At 38.2% G+C, this 17,105-nt stretch overlaps 1 protein-coding gene across 1 annotated transcript in view; it reads left to right on the top strand.

Moving 5' to 3' along the window:
* The first annotated feature begins 8,885 nt into the window (after positions 1-8,885).
* LRRC4C (leucine rich repeat containing 4C) overlaps positions 8,886-17,105 on the top strand; it is a 184,484-nt gene continuing 176,264 nt past the window's right edge. The window contains exon 1 of the mRNA XM_047693789.1: positions 8,886-8,977. The gene's annotated coding sequence lies outside the window, so the exon portion shown is untranslated. The remainder of the gene's footprint in view (positions 8,978-17,105) is intronic.

Here is a 17,105-nt window from a genome sequence, read left to right as displayed (position 1 = left end):
CCTGGGGTATCTTCCCTAACCTAAGGGTTTAAGATTCATGCCCCACTAGATTCGTAAACTGTGTTAAAAATAAATGTGAAGAGTATCCCAAAAAACATAGGTCAATTCCATATATCATAAATACCTTTAATTTTATCAATAAAGGCCTATTTATGTTATTCATAATGCCAAATATCAAGATACTTATTTGCCAACAAATACCAGTTTAATAGTTTCTAAGATCAGGTCACCTGGTGTTTATCAACAGATGGACAAAAGTCTTGGTAGCCATCTCTGGAATGTGACTTTTCTTATATAATTCTAGCAGATGACCTCTGGATTATGGGTTCTTTTTTTTTTTTTTTTTTTAAGATTTTATTTACTTATTTGACAGAGAGAAAGGGAGAGAGAGAGACTGTGCACATGAGCAGGGGCAAAGGGAGAGGGAGAAGAAGTAGGTTCCCCACTGAGCAAGGAGCCCGATGTGGGACTTGATCCCAGGACCTTGGGATCATGACCCGAGGCGAAGGCAGCCACTTAACCGACTGAACCACCCAGGTGTCCCTGGATTATGGGTTCTTGATTGAGACGAGTGATCCCCTCTTCCTGGAGTCAAAGCCCAAGATGCTGGAACTTACATAATATCACTCTATCTACCCTGAAGTAGTCTTAGTAAGTTGAAGACATTTTAACGTTTTTTTCAAGAATTTCACACTTGTTGCTGGCTCTATCTAGAAAATTATGTAAACACTCTTTCTAAAGTTCTTCGCATGGTAAACTCTCATTCTTCAGGCTGAAGCTCAAATTTCACCCGTTGAAAGAGAGCTTCCCTTATCAAGCTATCCAAAGAATAGTAATGTTAAGCACAGAGTAATAATAGTAACCACAACTATAATAATAGCTAATAATTTTGAGGACTTCTATGTGCCATGCACAAGGCTACTTACTGTACATTTATCATCTCATTTGATTTTTACAACAACCCTATGAAGTGAAATATTTATCTTCATTGTACAGATGAGGAAATTGAGGCATAGGATCTTGACAACATAACAAAATGGGAAGTGGCAGAACTGGAATTTGAATCTAATGAGTCCCTGACCAGAGTTCACCCTCTTTACAACTAAAGCAACACTGATTAACCCCATGGTAATTACTTTCACAACATCCTGTTTATTTCTCAATATTTTGTACCATAATCTCTAAATATCTTTTATTTCCTTAATTATTCTTTCTCATGTCTCAGCAAAATGTAAATTTCTTGAGGGCAGGCACCATGATGGCTTATTTATCACTCTGTCAGAGGATCTAATACTTTTCCTGTTATCTAGTTTGTGTTCAATAAATGTATTTCTGCAAAAATGAATTAGGGTAGTAGAACATAGGAACAGCATTGCTAATTCTAGTTCCTTGACCCATATCACTCGACAGTCAAAAGGAAAGCCACGAGGCCTGGAATAACTGATTCCTTGACATTCTCACCACCTATGTCTTACATCTGGTATCACAAGAGCTCCATCAGGGGTTTACTAGGGCGTACTTTAACATCTGACAATGTTCTGGAGAAAGAATGCTCACATTTCACCTATTCTCCACAATGTTGCCAAAGTGATATTTCTTAAATCAAAATTCTAGGTAATTCACTAAGACGAGAAAAAGAAATGAAAGATATACTGATTAGGAAGAAAGAAAACTTTGCAGATGGCTTGATCATCTATTAGAAAATCTGAAAGAATCAACCAAAAAAACTCCTGGAATTAATAAGTGATTATAGCAAGGTTGCAAGATAAAAGGCTAATACACAAAAGTCAGTATTTTCTCCCATATACCAGCAATGAACAAGTGGAATTTGTAATTAATGACACATTACTATTTATATTAGTACCAAGGAAAATGAAATATTTAAGTATAAATCTAACCAAATATGTGGAAGATCTACATGAAGAAAACTACTAAACTTCTTTGACAGTTATCAAAGAAGAACTGAATAAAGGGACAGATATTCCATATTAATGAAAGGAAGACTCAATCTTGTCAAGACATCAGCTCTTCCCAGTTTGATCTATAGATTCAATTCAATTCCAATAAGACTCCCAGCAAGTTTGGATACTGACAACTAATTCCAAAGCTTATGTGAAAAGGCAAAACAGGGGGAATAGTCAACACAATATTGAAGGAGAAAAACAAAATCGGAGCATGGACACTACTCAATTTCAAGACTTACTATAAAGATATAGCAATCGAGGGTACCTGGGTGGCTCAGTGGGTTAAGCCTGTCGGCTTAGGTCATGATCTCAGAGTCCCGTAGTCAATGGGCTCTCTGCTCAGCAGGGAGCCTCCTTCCCCCTCCTTCTCTGCCTGTGTCTCTGTCTACTTGTGATCTCTGTCTCTCTGTCAAATAAATAAATAAATAAAATCTTTTTTAAAAAAGATACAGTAATCAAAACCATGTGATATTGCTGAAAGAGTAAACAAATAGGACATCGTAACAGACTAGAAAGCTCAGATATAGACGCACATTAACATAGCCAAGTGATCTTTGACAAAGGAGAAAAGGCAATACAATGGGGAAAAGATAGTCTTTTCAATAAACGGAGCTGGAACAACTGGACATTCACATGCCAAAAAGAGAGAGAAAGAGAGAATCTAGACACAAACTTTGCACCCTTCACAAAAATTAGCTCCAAATGTGTCATCCTTCTAAATGTGAAATGCAAAACTATAAAACTCCCAGAAGATAACATATGAAAAATCTTTGATGACAGCGGATATGGCAATGACTTTTTAGACAAAGCACCAGACGTATGATCCGTGAATGAAATAATCGATAAAGTGAACTTCATTAAAATTAAAAATTTCAGCTCTATGAGACACACTGTTGAGACAATGAGAAGAGAGAACACATCTGATAATGCGTTAATATGTATAAGATACATAATACGCAAAACTCTCAAAATTCAACAGTAAGACAACAACCCCATTAAACACAAGCCAAGGATCTGAACAGATACCTCATCAAAGAAGATATACAGATGTCAGATAAATATATGAAAAGATGTTCCATCAGCATGTGTCATCAGGGATATGCAAATTAAAATAATGAGGAACTACCACTACATACCTACTAGAGTGGCCAAAATTGAAAACAGTGACAACACCAGATGCTGGCGAGGATGTGGAACAGCAGGGACTCACTTATTGCTAGTGGGAATGCAAAATGTTATAGCCACTTTGGGAGACAGTTTGGTGGTTTCTTACAAAACTAAACATCTTATCACGTGATCCAACAGTTGCACTAGTTGGCATTTACCCAAAAGGAACTGAAAACTTGTGTCCACACAAAAACCTACCCACAGATGTTTCTAACAGTCTTATCCATAAGTGTCCAAACATAAAAGCAACCATGATGCCCTTCAGTAAGTGAGTGCATAAATATATTGTGGTAAATCCAGAAAAGGAAATACCATTCAGCACTAAAAAAAAAAGATAAGCTATCAAGCCATAAAAAGATATGGAAGGAACTTAAATGCATATATTTAAGTGAAAGAAGCCAATCTAAAAAGGTTGTATGCTCTGATTGTGACTATGTATTATTTTCAAAAAATTTTTAGGGCTACTTTGTTTGAATCTGCAATGGTAGATCTATGTCATTACACATTTGTCAAGTCTCATAGACTGTACAACACCAAGAGTGAATTCTAATGTGAACTATGGACTTAGGGAGGAAGTGATGTCTCAGTGTAGGTTCATCACTTGCAACAAACATAGCAGTGTGGTGTGGGACATCCATAGTGGGAGAGGTTTTGCATGTGTGGGGTTAAGAGATCTATTTCTCTTTACTTACTGCTCAGTTTTGCTGTGAACATGAAACTTCTCTGTACAGAATTATTATTATTTTTTTAAGATTTTATTTATTTATTTGACAGAGACACAGCGAGAGGATACACAAGCAGGGAGAGTGGGAGAGGGAGAAGCAGGCTTCCTGCTGAGTGGGAATCCTGATGTGGGGCTTGGTCCCAGGACCCCGGGATCATGACCTGAGCCGAAGGCAGATACCTAACGACTGAGCCAGCCAAGGGCCCCTGTACAGAAGGATTATTAAAACAAACAAACAGGGGTGCCTGGGTGGCTCAGTGGTTAAAGCCTCTGCCTTCAGCTCAGGTCATGATCCCAGGATCCTGGGATCGAGCCCCGCATCGGGCTCTCTCCTCGGCGGGGAGCCTGCTTCCCTTCCTCTCTCTCTGCCTCCCTCTCTGCCTACCTGTGATCTCTGTCTGTCAAATAAATAAATAAAATCTTAGAAACAAACAAACAAACAAAAACAAAACTACATCAGAACTCTGCATCTGCATCATTTTAAAGGTGGAACCCACACTCCTTAGCCTGGCATATGAGATGTCTCTAAACTTGTCCCTGCCTAATCATCTAACTATGCATGTTAATTTGTTACACCCACACTTGTATGTGTATTTGCACGCGCGCGCGCGCACACACACACACACACACACACTGCCTTTATGCCACCTCTCACACTATTCATTCAGAATTTCTTGTTTATTTAAACAAAGCTGTTAGTCTCATGTATAGGCTCTCCCCTCTGAATGATAGGGTTCCTGCTCTTCTTTGATTGACTGACCAATGCCTACTTGCCTTTCAAGCCTCATTTCTTCAGGCTTGATTCTCCTCCCGTCTGACTCAGGTGCCTCTGACAGCACCCAGTATGTACCTTCTTTCATTATGGAGTGTGTGATATTATTCTAGAATCATTTACATATGTGACTGTATCCTTCAATAGATCATGAGTTCCTTGAAGTAGAATCTGTTGTTTCAGCACGGTTCTGTGTCTGTAGCAGATATTCTAGAAATATTTGTTTGATAAGATAAATGGGGAGAAAAGGAGAAGTGGGGCAGTAAGCTTCCATCCCAGACCATTCCCAGACCTGACAATCATCTATGGCAAACTGCCCTTCAGAGAAGGTGTGTGCAGTTGCTGGGAGCGTTTTCCATCTTCAGTGAAGAGGGCCAATTTCATTCCCTGGTGATGTCAATATGGCATCGTTCACCAGTCTGAAAATCCTCTGGCACTGAAAACACACAAAGTCTGGAAGCCTTTTTATGAGACTGAGAAGGTGAGTCAATAGACCCTGTTCCAAGTTGGCAAGAGAGGATATAGTCCTAAACATCTAAAGCTCCATAATTCACATTAAGCCTCTCATTAATTTAAATGTTAATGTAAATTTAAAACCTGTCATATTGATGTGGTACTATTTTTGGATGACTATTGCGTAACTGAGCTTTCTAACAGCAGAATCCAAATGGACATCCCTTCACATCAACTTTCGATTAAGAGAAAGAGTGAAGCTTTCTATTTTTCTCTCCCTTTTCATTGTGTAAAATCATTTGTTTTAGTTACACGTTCTAGCTATGAGAAGCAATGAGAACGTCTGCCTTTGAGTGGAATCGATTTGGACAGTCCTAAGCAAAAAGATCAATTTCTGAATCTCTTCTTTCACAGTATTACACATAGAATTTCAAATATGTACAGAGATTGGTGTCTTTCCCATGTCACTGAGGAGACACGAAAAGTCTCTATGACCATGCTGGTGATTTCATTCTATTTTGTTAGTTTTCAGCCAGAATCTTCTTTCATTGGGATTTATATGTCCTTACTGAAAAGGAAAGTGCAATTTTCAAAGAATGTCTCATTATGTTAGGTTCACATAAGAGAAATTATGGTGATGATGAGGATGATAACTGGAAATTTTGTATATCTTTACTTACTCTGTGCTGGACCTTGATGCAAAGTCTTTTATGAAAAGTTATCACAGGAGGATGCCTGGGTGGCTCAGTTAGTTGAGTGTCTGACTCTTGGTTTTGGCTCAGGTCATGATCTGGTTGGATCTGGTTTGGATCAGGTCATGTGAGATGGAGCCCTGCATCTGGCTTCCTGCTCAGTGGGGAGCTTGCTTCTCCCTCTGCCACTTACGCTGCTTGTGCTCTCTCTCTCTGTCTCTCAAATAAATAGATAAATAATATTTAAAAAAAAAACATTAAAAAAAAAGTTCTCACATAATCCTCAAAGCAACAGAGAGGGGCTACTCTCATAATCCTGTTTTATAGATTAGGAATCTGTTCTATGGAAAGATTAAGCCTTTCCTAAAGTTCTACAAGTAGAAAGTGATGTTGCTTGCTCTAGGACTCAGGTTGGTATGACCCCATGGTCTTTCTCACAATCACTAAGCTCTTTGGGTCTTAAACCTAAAACAATGTGACTGAGATATACAAGCCTTCAACAGTGAATTTCTGCTCTTAAGCAATTCACATAAACCTACAATGGATCATTTGTTAAGGCTATTGAGAAGCTAGGTGAATGGGTGGTACCCAGATACCTGCTCGCTAATTCATGAATACCTTGTCTCTTACTTCTCTCAACTAAGCATTGTGAAATTTGAACTAATTAGTTAGTGAAGCCCCACATTCTACGAGTCTATAGGATTCTCTTTGGTCTGATCAACAAACCCTCTGGCCAGTTCTTCTCTTCACAGCCACCCACCACAATGCTTTTTTACACCCAATGCTTCTGCCCCTGCAGGCAGCCCTACCTAGCTCAGTTCCCTGTACAAAGATGGGTCCATAGTAAGCATCCTGCTATCAACACATTTTTTTTGAAACATGCTAAGTGTCAGGCAGAGAACTCAAGCTAAAAGATGGAAAAAGCAACATTTTGTTCCCCTGAACATAGAAATGAAATACAAACATCATAGTCCTGGAAAGAAATCAGAGAAGGCCTCCTTATATCAAAATTATATTAACCAGTGCATTCAGAGGCTCCCATAAATACAGACATGAGAGGACCTATTGAGATGGAATATTTACTGGCACAGATATAGCCAACAAGCTTTACAGTGTTAGGATATATGGAATGGTAAGAAGGAGGATTGTTCTAGTCTCACACCAACCTGCTAACTATGCCTCCTATTCTTTCTGTACAATTGGCTCATGCCTCAGTTTCTTCATCTATAAAATAAGGATCATTAATTCAAAATTTTCATAGGGTCATGTGAGGCTTAATCTGTAAAATAATGTAGATAGTTTATCCCAGTGTCGGACATATGGTACAGGTTTAAATGAGTCTCTGCTATCCTTTTCATCATTATTTTTTTTTAAGATTTTATTTATTTATTTGACAGAGAGAGATCACAAGTAGGCAGAGAGGCAGGCAGAGAGAGAGGGGGAAGCAACCTCCCCACTGAGCAGAGATCCTGATGTGGGGCTTGATCCCAGGACCCTGAGATCATGACCTGAGCCGAAGGCAGAGGCTTTAACCCACTGAGCCATCCAGGCGCCCTGTCATGTGTTAGTTTTTAAATTACCCTTGTAAGTAGTAATTTCAGCTACTGCTCAATTCCCAATTTTAGGAATTGTTTTGTTTTTTCAAGACAATGGCATACAGAACACCAATTAGGTATGGATATTTCACTCAGAAACGTTTTCCCCCCTGGGAGATACCTGAGGGGGGCAGGAGGGAGGGAGTCATGATATAATGCCAAATTATGTAAACTAGCTTACAAGTTGCCCACAGTTTTTCCAGTTTCTTCAGAATTCCAGATTCTTCTGCTCAACATTACGATAGCAGAAAGATAGAGAGACAGTGAATCACTGGTCATCAGGTGCCAAAGTATCATGAATCCTGTGAGTCCAAAATCAGATTTACTGAGCTCTGTGAGATACACAATTGATTTTTTCAAATCAATAGGTGAACCTGAAATTAATTAACTACAGTCACCTTAGTATCATTTAACTACAAGTAACTAATTACCCAGCAGAGATTGAAACCAGTAATTAGGTCCATATGATAAATTTATAAAAATTCAAGCTTTTTCTAAGCATGGTAGTTCTACTACCACAAATTCTTCCTAACCATTCTGCCTATATCAAACCACATCTTTAGAAGAAAAATATCACAAAATGTGAAAGATAGAAGGGGCCTCAGGAGCAACTTTGTACAAAGCCTTTAAGTTTTTACACGGAGAGATTAAAACCCAGTGAGGTTTGGACACTTGCCCAAACTGCCTGATTAATTATGGCAGGGTTATTAATTGAATCCATTTCCAGCTCTCAATCTAATGCCTATATTTACTGATTTTCTTGTTGCTATATCTAACTGAGAAATCTGTAAGTTACAGTGGGTATTTTATAGTTCTCTATGTCCATCTGGCAATTAGATTTTTTTTTAAACATTTTATTTATTTATTTGAGAGAGAGAGAGACAGTGAGAGAGAGCATGAGTGAGGTGAAGGTCAGAGGGAGAAGCAGACTCCCGGTGGAGCTGGGAGCCTGATGCGGGACTTGATCCCGGGACTCCAGGATCATGACCTGAGCCAAAGGCAGTCGCTTAACCAACTGAGCCACCCAGGCGCCCTGGCAATTAGATTTGAAACAAAGTGATAATTGTCTTATAGTTTTGAACTCATGACAAAAGGATGAGGTAAGAACAAGAAGTCCCTCAAATGTATGTTCAAAATGTTATCTATAGATAAAAATATTTTCCAATGAAATACATATAGCACATTTTAATGAAATAATTCAGTGAACACTAACAAAAGAAAGACTAGCAAATCTAGGATAGATACACCAAAGCAACTGTGTGTGTGTGTGTGTACACATATGGGTTATATGTATGCAACTACATATATACATATATAGTACATATGTGTTATATACATATATAGACCCATATAATCACCTATATATATGTATATCTAATCTTTGTACTTATGTTAGATGAAAACTGTATCCATTGATTCTATTGGGTGAGGTTGGCAGGCAGGAATGTCTACCCTAAATTGTTCTCATTCATATAGTATGATTTAAAATATATTTGTGTTGTCTTACTCCAGGTGTAAAATAAACATCATCTGCTGAAATCCAGAACACTTCTTTAAATTCTTTGGGTTTTCTCAGGAAGATCAGGAACTGTCAGAGAAATTTTCATAAGGTAAGTTCCAAGCACTACTAATCTGTTCTCTTGGAGTTTCCATTCTAGCTGCCCATGTTCAGAACAAAGTGAGGTTTAGTAAGTCAAAAGAATAGGCAAATGGAGAGGTAGATGACATTTTTATTAATGATGTAGTTAGTATGTAAGGATGCTGTTTCAGTGTATGGCTGAAATAGGCTTCCTAGCATTGAACCCCAGACTTGGGTAGATTCAACCATCCAGACCAAGGGCATCTGACATGGACATAGCAGCCTGACTATAAAATTTCCAGTGTGGAGTAGCTAACTCAAATGCATCTGTGAGCAGCCTGCTCTAAAGATACAGGTGAAGAGAATGGCTTAAACTATAACTGACAAAAGGTCTTGCTCCCGAGTTCACCAATCAAATAAACAAGTCTAATGACCAAGAAGAGGAGTGAGTAAATGGAGTAAAAGAATCCAGGAGAAATACTATGGTGGAGTTTCCTTCAGATGAAAAAAAAAATGAAATAGGGAATAAATATTCTTCCTTCATACCGCTGTGTAGGAGTGACCTGCAAAAAAGAAGGGCCCTTAGAGATTGCATCAGGATTTTCTTAACCCAGTAGCACAGTAAAAAAAATTTCTCCTGGGTGAGGGAGTCAACCACAGCACCATGATTTCTCCTGCTTTAAGGAGCTAGCCAGATTCAAGGCAGAATTGCTACCAGCTGTCTGTGAGCAGTCATTTCTTTTCAGAATCTCAATGGGCATTTGTCTATATTGTTACAAAGCAGATGACTCTATGGCAGACCACTGGCATTTATGGTTTTAGCTACTAAAGTAAAGCTCATTAGATAATTTTTAATTTTTCAGGCATACTATTAAATTATTCTGTAAAGAAGTTGTGGAGGGAACAGTTTATGAGGTAGTAAGTGAGCTTTGGTAGCTCCTCAGTGTACTTGTTTCAATGGGAATTTGTCATTGTAATTTAATAAATCATCAATGTTACTTGGATTTATGTGTTGGTAAATGTATTGGTAAAAATAAAACCAAGGAAAGGGAACTTGCAGAAGGATAGAAAAAGAATTGCAAGCATGAATATAAGAGTAAAATGATATACTTGGTACAGAACCAAGAACAAAACCAACCATCTTCAGGCAGTCTTGGTAGCAAGACCCATTCAATATTTTCAACTGGATGATGCCTCTAGAATGAAGGAATGTTATGCCACTTCTTTTATATTTGTGTTTCTTTGGTTGGGATTCTAGGTCTTGCAAGAATAAGTTCACTTTAATTTTGGTCACTTTATTTGGTCCACTTTTGGTGATATTACCTCCCCTTACCTATACTAGCTAAGGATTAGCAAAGGAAAAAAATATAACAGATTAGGACAACTTTGTCTCTTATAATGGAAGGACAGTCATCGGGATTTACCAATACACCATGAAATACTTATCTTGGGGAAGAATTAATTCTCAAAAATGAAATAGGATATCATCATGAAGGAGGGGTTTATGTTTGATATTATTTAATACCACCTCCTGGCATAGATGGTATATCACCTTTTAACATGAGTAATCTACAAAAATGTATGGACTGCACTGCCATTTAGAAAGTTGATTATTAATGGGGTACCTACGTGGCTCAGTGGGTTGGGCACCCAGCTCTTGGTTTTGGCTCTGGTTGTTATATTGAGGTCATAGAATCAAGCTCCAAGCCAGCCCCCACACTCAGTGGGAAGGCTGCTTGAGATTCTCTCTCCCCTCTACCCTCCCTACCCTCTCACTCTAAAATGAATAAATGATCTTCTTCTAATATTCTTTGGTTATTAGCAAAGGTCTCTTGGATATATCCTTAAAGAATGTCAAAGGACTACTAAATCCAACACTCAAAACTTATACTCCTGCAAGTTATTACATAAGATTAAAAGTAAGATTAAATCTATAAAAGTCCTGATCCCTTTTTCTACTCAGTTTGAAAAGAAGGGACTGTCCTTTGTTACCAGACCTGTGTTCCTACATGGAGTGTGAACTTCGGATATTTAAAAGACGAGCCTGGTTTCTTGCATCCATTTCACTCAAGTGTGGAATGGGAGCCCTTTTAATTTAAAATATTCTGCTAGCTACATTTAATCGACAAAACAAACAAAAACAATTCAGGGTTGTAATCTTGGCCAATGGGTATCTAAAACCATGCTTGAATTAATGAAACCATGGAAGAGGAATGGGAAGGAAAATTTAGTCATTGAGAAGGTGATCTCAAGAAGAAACATGTAGAAAGGCCCAAGGACATTTCTGTGCCTAAAGATTTGGCAGTCAGGAAGTATGACCACAAATGCACATATTGAGGAATTTGTTTGGCTTGTCCACTGTTGTCAGCGAGCTATGAAATGGATGGAAATGGGACAAGTATGAAATCTGGTTTTAGCCCTCAAATTTGGAGCTATGACTTCCTTCTGCTGGGATGCCCATCCAGATACCCGGCTATAGTTAGATCCTGGGGACAGTAAAACTCATTCAGTAAAGCGACTAATCCCCCAAACAAACAAAAATATTATGCTGAAAGAGAGAAGAGAAATAGTAAGAAAATAGACTGGGACTTCCCTGGGGAAGCCAAATCTCAAAATCTTTCACAAGATTTAACAAGATTTTCACAACAATAAAGACCTTTAAAGAAGGAAGAAAAATGGTCCTAGATCAGTGGAGTATTTTGTTCCAGAAAGGGACAAGAGCAAATATTAAAATCTTTGGGGAAATCAGAAAATACAGCCACTCCATTGATTAATTATCATAGCTCTTCCCTTTCTGTTCTGCATAAACACTGGCATAGAGATTTTTGTTCCACTTGGAATTTTTATCTTAATATGAACTAGCCCTATCAGGAGTTAATTTTATTTCTGACTTCTCTTCGCTAATAGAGTGAGAATTATCGTCTTCTATAAGGTGGTTAAATGGATGGTGCAACAGACTGTAACGAGGAAAGTTTCAAATAGCCTTGTCAGGTCTGTGAATCATACACAAAAAGTACACATCGATGTGGTTAAGTTGCAGTGACTGTTACTTTATGATTGACATTTTTATTTGGGAACAAATAGAGTTCCACTTATTCCTGGAAACATATCTATAAATTAGATCCCCCAATGCATAAAATGAGATACGTAATTTCAAGTGAAACAATATTATTGCCTCAATCTAAAGAGAACTAAAAGGATATTTGCTATCATCACATCCATGGGAATTTTTTGATAAAAAAAATATATAGCTTTTTCCAGTTTGGGTTGTCTCTAAAATGTGGCTGTATTGGTAGTGACTGAAATCATTATTAGATTTGATTCATAGATTTCTTGGTAATAGAAAAAACATGCCCACATTCCCATGACTCAGGTCCTGGTTAACAAATCTTTACACCGTAAATCTAAGGTAGCCACACTCAGGGAGATCTCAAGCCCCATGAGATGCCTCCTCTTTGGCCTTCAAATTTAAAATAAAATTAAAACACTCAGTAGTAGCAAGAGTGTAGACAGAGAACATTTTAATAAAATGCTATTGATAGAGTAACTTGGTATAACCTTTGCAGGGACCAGTATGGCATGTTATCAAAAGTCTTTAAAAGTCAGGCTGCCCCTGACCTAACATGTCTTTTTCTAAGATTTATCTTAAAGAAATTAGTGGACAAATTAATGAAGACATTGTACATGCACAATCATTGCAGCACGGCAAATATCAGAAACAACCTATATATCTGGCAATAAAGGACTTGTAATAATATAATAAGGCACCACATAATCGTCAGTGGTGATGCCATTGCTCTGAATGTATAGACATGGAAGTATATCCACAGTATATTATTAATTTAGAAAATCCGATTATAGGAAATTCTATGATACCAGCAATTTATATATTATACATTTATATGTATAGAAAAGATCTGAGTCATGAGATTATTATATATCCTATTTCTCTACAGAAGAAATAAATAGACCTGTAAAACAAATTGAGAGAATAAAATAAATTGCAAAGGGAAAAAATTTTCAAAGGATAAGAAATGATACTTTCCTGTCATTAAAAGACAGGTGCACAACACTACCTTTTTATGATCCATGCTGTTTTCCCACCAGAAGGAGGCCTGAGCAGGGAGTGGACCTGTGGACCTACCCCGTTTTCCCGGGAATGGGGCTGAGCCATGACTCCTGGTGTCCTGGTCTCTAACAGTGATAATCTCTTCATCCCCTGTTGTTATAAGGGCAGTGACCTCTAGTAATATGCTAAAAAGCAAGGAGAAAAGGGCTCAAAACTAATATCAAGTACACCAGCTGATCATTTACAAATAGGACTATGCAAGAAGAACGTAAAGTATAATTCCCAGATCCAGGGATTAAGAAGAAACTTTGAAGATGATTGAGAGGTGAAAGCACTACTACACTATAATCATGCTGCTCAGCAACAGAGTAAAGCCAAGATCACCACTGGGGTGCTAGGTGTTTGGGGCTCAGTGAAAGGAGGGCATGATTGACAGAGGGACTGCAGGGACAGACTCACAATTCTGCAGTCCTCTAAAGTGCTGAAGGAAATGTTCAAGGAGGGTACCAAGGCATTGCTTTAGCCCTTGTATAACCGATGTCAAATCTTTGGAAGCAACTAAATGCTCAAGTAAATGCCCTTCAGGCTAAGACCCTCCTCTTTCATCCAGGTTATTGACCCTACTCCTTCCCCTGGGTCAGTAATTCCAGGTTATTGACCCTACTCCTTCTCCTGGGATATTGGAACGACCACCACCGCAAATTCATGGAACAGTTAGTATCCCCGAGGTGAGGAATTAGTCCTTTGTACCTAAGGCTAAGACAGGAACAGCCCAGTAGCTGTAGGTTCCCTGGAAATTGTTTTCTTTCTAGCATTCTTGGATAGATCTGTGTTGGTGCCATAAAAGGTTGGGAATCCCTCGAAGAGGTTTTGAATGGGTCTGTTCTGGAGGAATCTATTTACCCCAGTCTACTTATGTTACCACCATGATAAAAAATGGCAGGTGAAAGTAATGGAGGAAGGACTTTCTGTGCATATAATTGGGACATAAGCCTCTTTGTCCCAGTTATTTCAATGAATCTTCACAACACCCTCTCTACCTTCCTTCAAGGGTAAAGAGAAGTTAAATAACTTGCTCCTCAAGGTCATTCAAATAGAAAGGAGATGGGTGTGGGATTAAAATCTAGGCTGTATGATTCCAATTGTAATCACTGGCATACCTTCTGACTCTTGTAGAACACGTTATAACGTTTATGTATGATGACTGTTTAAAGTAATAGTAATCATTTGAAAAAACTGACATCAGACGTAACCAAGCAAGAGGTACACAGGATTCAGAATTTTGATTTTTCTAATCTTCTTATAATGAGAGAGGGCAGTTGGTGAATTAGAACCCCATGTTCTTCCTTAGTTTTCTTTTTTCACACAGCCATGATAATTAGCAAGATACGAATGAACTCCAAAGCTCTGGGAAGGGAAAGACCTCTGAAAGAATCTGGTGTTGTATTGCAGTGGTGTACCCAAAAAGGGAAAAGCATGCTCTTAAGTATGCTGTATTTGGTAAGTGGTAACCATTTGGAAAACAGAGGTGAAATGAAAATTACCTGCTAAGTCTCAGCCATTCCACAGCACATTTCAGCTGAGAATGCTTAAAAATAAAATACCCGAGAAGGCAAGCTATTTGCAGTTCTATTTGTACGTGATCTTATTTTCTCCATGTGCGAGGAGAATGTTCCTTCAAGGTTGTCACTGTCATCATGGAGCGCTCACTCACTCATTCAATAAATGTTTATGGAACATGAACTTCATGCTGGGGAACTGAGCACTGGGGTTACTCAGGTGAATCAATGTTCTCTTCTGTGGAGGGAAGCAAGGACAGGCCCCAGGATCTTAATATCTTAATAGTATATGGTAGCAAGGAGAGGAACAGATGCACATTAACATAAAGATATATACGCTTGCCCACATACACGCATATGCTATCTTGCCACACTGCGGGAGGGAAATATCAATCACACTGAAGATATTAACAGAATGTCTGGGTGGCTTCCACCTCGATCGCAGAAGATTTCATGGATGAGTTGAGTTTTCAAAAGTTTGGGGGAAAAAAATGACAAAGTATTGTGGCACAGAATATGGAGACATTTTCTGTCTTGGCAGAGATCGTTTCACAGAGAATCTGAGGAGTCCTCAGTATCGTGAAGGAATATAATCTGAGTTAGAAAGAGCTCAGGTGAAACACCCATGCAGGGATCAAATATCAGAACTGATATGTATGTTTTCTGGCATATTTCTAAGTGGAGTCTTAGAAACAAAATACCCCCCCCCAGGTCCTTCCTTTGGAATCTAAAGTCTTTGTATATGAGATGACATGCAATTATTATACCTAATTCTAATAAATACAAATAAAACCCAAATCCTTTTTAAAGGCTTGAGCTTTAGATCAAACAGGGTTAAAGCGTCTGCTTTGCCAATTACTTTTCAAACTTGAAAAAGTTGTTTACTTCCCTTGCTTTCAGGTCCTTTAGGGAAGGAAGGCTACTGCAAGTGGATGCAGGCACAGATCTTAGCCCACTGTCTGGCACATAGTACTTGCTCTGTAAATATCAGCTAGGCTTTTATCAGTAATACCTCTTTACGGTTTTATTAAGAATGTAACATGAAAATCTTGTGTGCACTGACTGATGCACTGTCTTACAAAATTTAGTTTTGCTTCAGTAAAACAAGTGCTTTGAGACATCGCCATATCCTAGAAATTGTGGCGAACGATGTCACACAGTGATGAATAGGGTAGAGTCCTCCCTGCCACGGAATCTGAGTGTACTTAGGCTTCATTTGCAACAAACCACAATGGCTAACTGGAGGTCCTTATTTGTTTTATTTGTTTTTTATTTACCTATTAATTCCTAAGAAATTCAGGGATCTCTATAAAATATTTTGGTCATCAGAAAACATTTAAAATGCCTCTAGCACAATGTACTACTGAAACATTTCTGCATTTAAAAAATGTTTCATGTTAATAAAAAAAAATATGCTCTAAAAAAAAATGTTTCAGTTAACTAAGTAATTTTACCTTCGTTCATGTATGATCATCACAGTAGGCTTCCATGAGGTGAGCCCAGGGCTGGAGGGGATAAGTGGAGGGGTGACGAGAGTTTTGGAGGAAACCGATTAATTTAAGGACATACATGACTCGCTGATGCTAACAGGAGTAGTGAGCAAGGAGGAAATTCTTCTGTACTAGGTTGCCTCTGTATAGAAGGAAGGAATCCTCTTGTTTTTCTTCAGAGCCTAGGTGGGGCCGGCTCCAAGGAAGCATATGAGTTGATGGCATGTGCCCATGAAATTTTCACCTTTTTCAACCACCCTTTCCCTTATCTGGTTAAATATAATTCCCTGCCACTTCTGGGTTGCTATACAACCATTAAGATCATACCTCTGCTCCTTTGCTTTCTTTCCTCTTCAGACAAAACTATTGTGTCCAGCAATGATAATAATTGGGATAAAAGGTGGTGTATCCTTACAACAGGATATTATTTGATAATAAAAAGGAATGAGTACTAGTACATCCTCTGACATGGATGAAACTTGAAAACATTTGTCTTGATGAAAGAAACCAGAGACAAAAGAACTACATACGGTATGAGTCCATTTATATGAAATGTTGAATATGGCATGGATATAGTTCCATATCAGTTTGAATACAGTATAAGCAAATTGGTAGAGACAGGAAGTAGATTAGTGGTTGTCTACGGCAGGATGGAGAGAATGTGGAATGACCACTGATTGGGTAGAGAGATTCTTTTTGAGATGACAGAATGTTCTAAAATAAGACTGTGGTATTGATTTATATGTTCAGATGAGTGAATTGCATGGGATGTGGCTTATATCTCAATACAACTGTTGAACAAATAATCATCACGGGAATGCTCAAAATTATTATAACCATGTCATGTTTGCATAGGGCAAATATTTTATATACATTAATTTGGCATATCTAGTGAGCCCTCAACACAACATTCTAAGCCTGGTTCTATTTTATTTCCATTTTTTAAAAAAATGAGCAAACTGAGAGAGAAACTTAATCTCCCATGGTCCCACAGCGAGTAAATGACAGAGTTAGGACTTAAGCTTGGGAAGTCTAGCTTCA

Source organism: Lutra lutra, chromosome 10 (assembly GCF_902655055.1).
Source record: "Lutra lutra chromosome 10, mLutLut1.2, whole genome shotgun sequence".
NCBI classification, from domain to species: Eukaryota; Metazoa; Chordata; class Mammalia; order Carnivora; family Mustelidae; genus Lutra; species Lutra lutra.
This window is presented reverse-complemented; position numbering and strand designations above follow the sequence as displayed.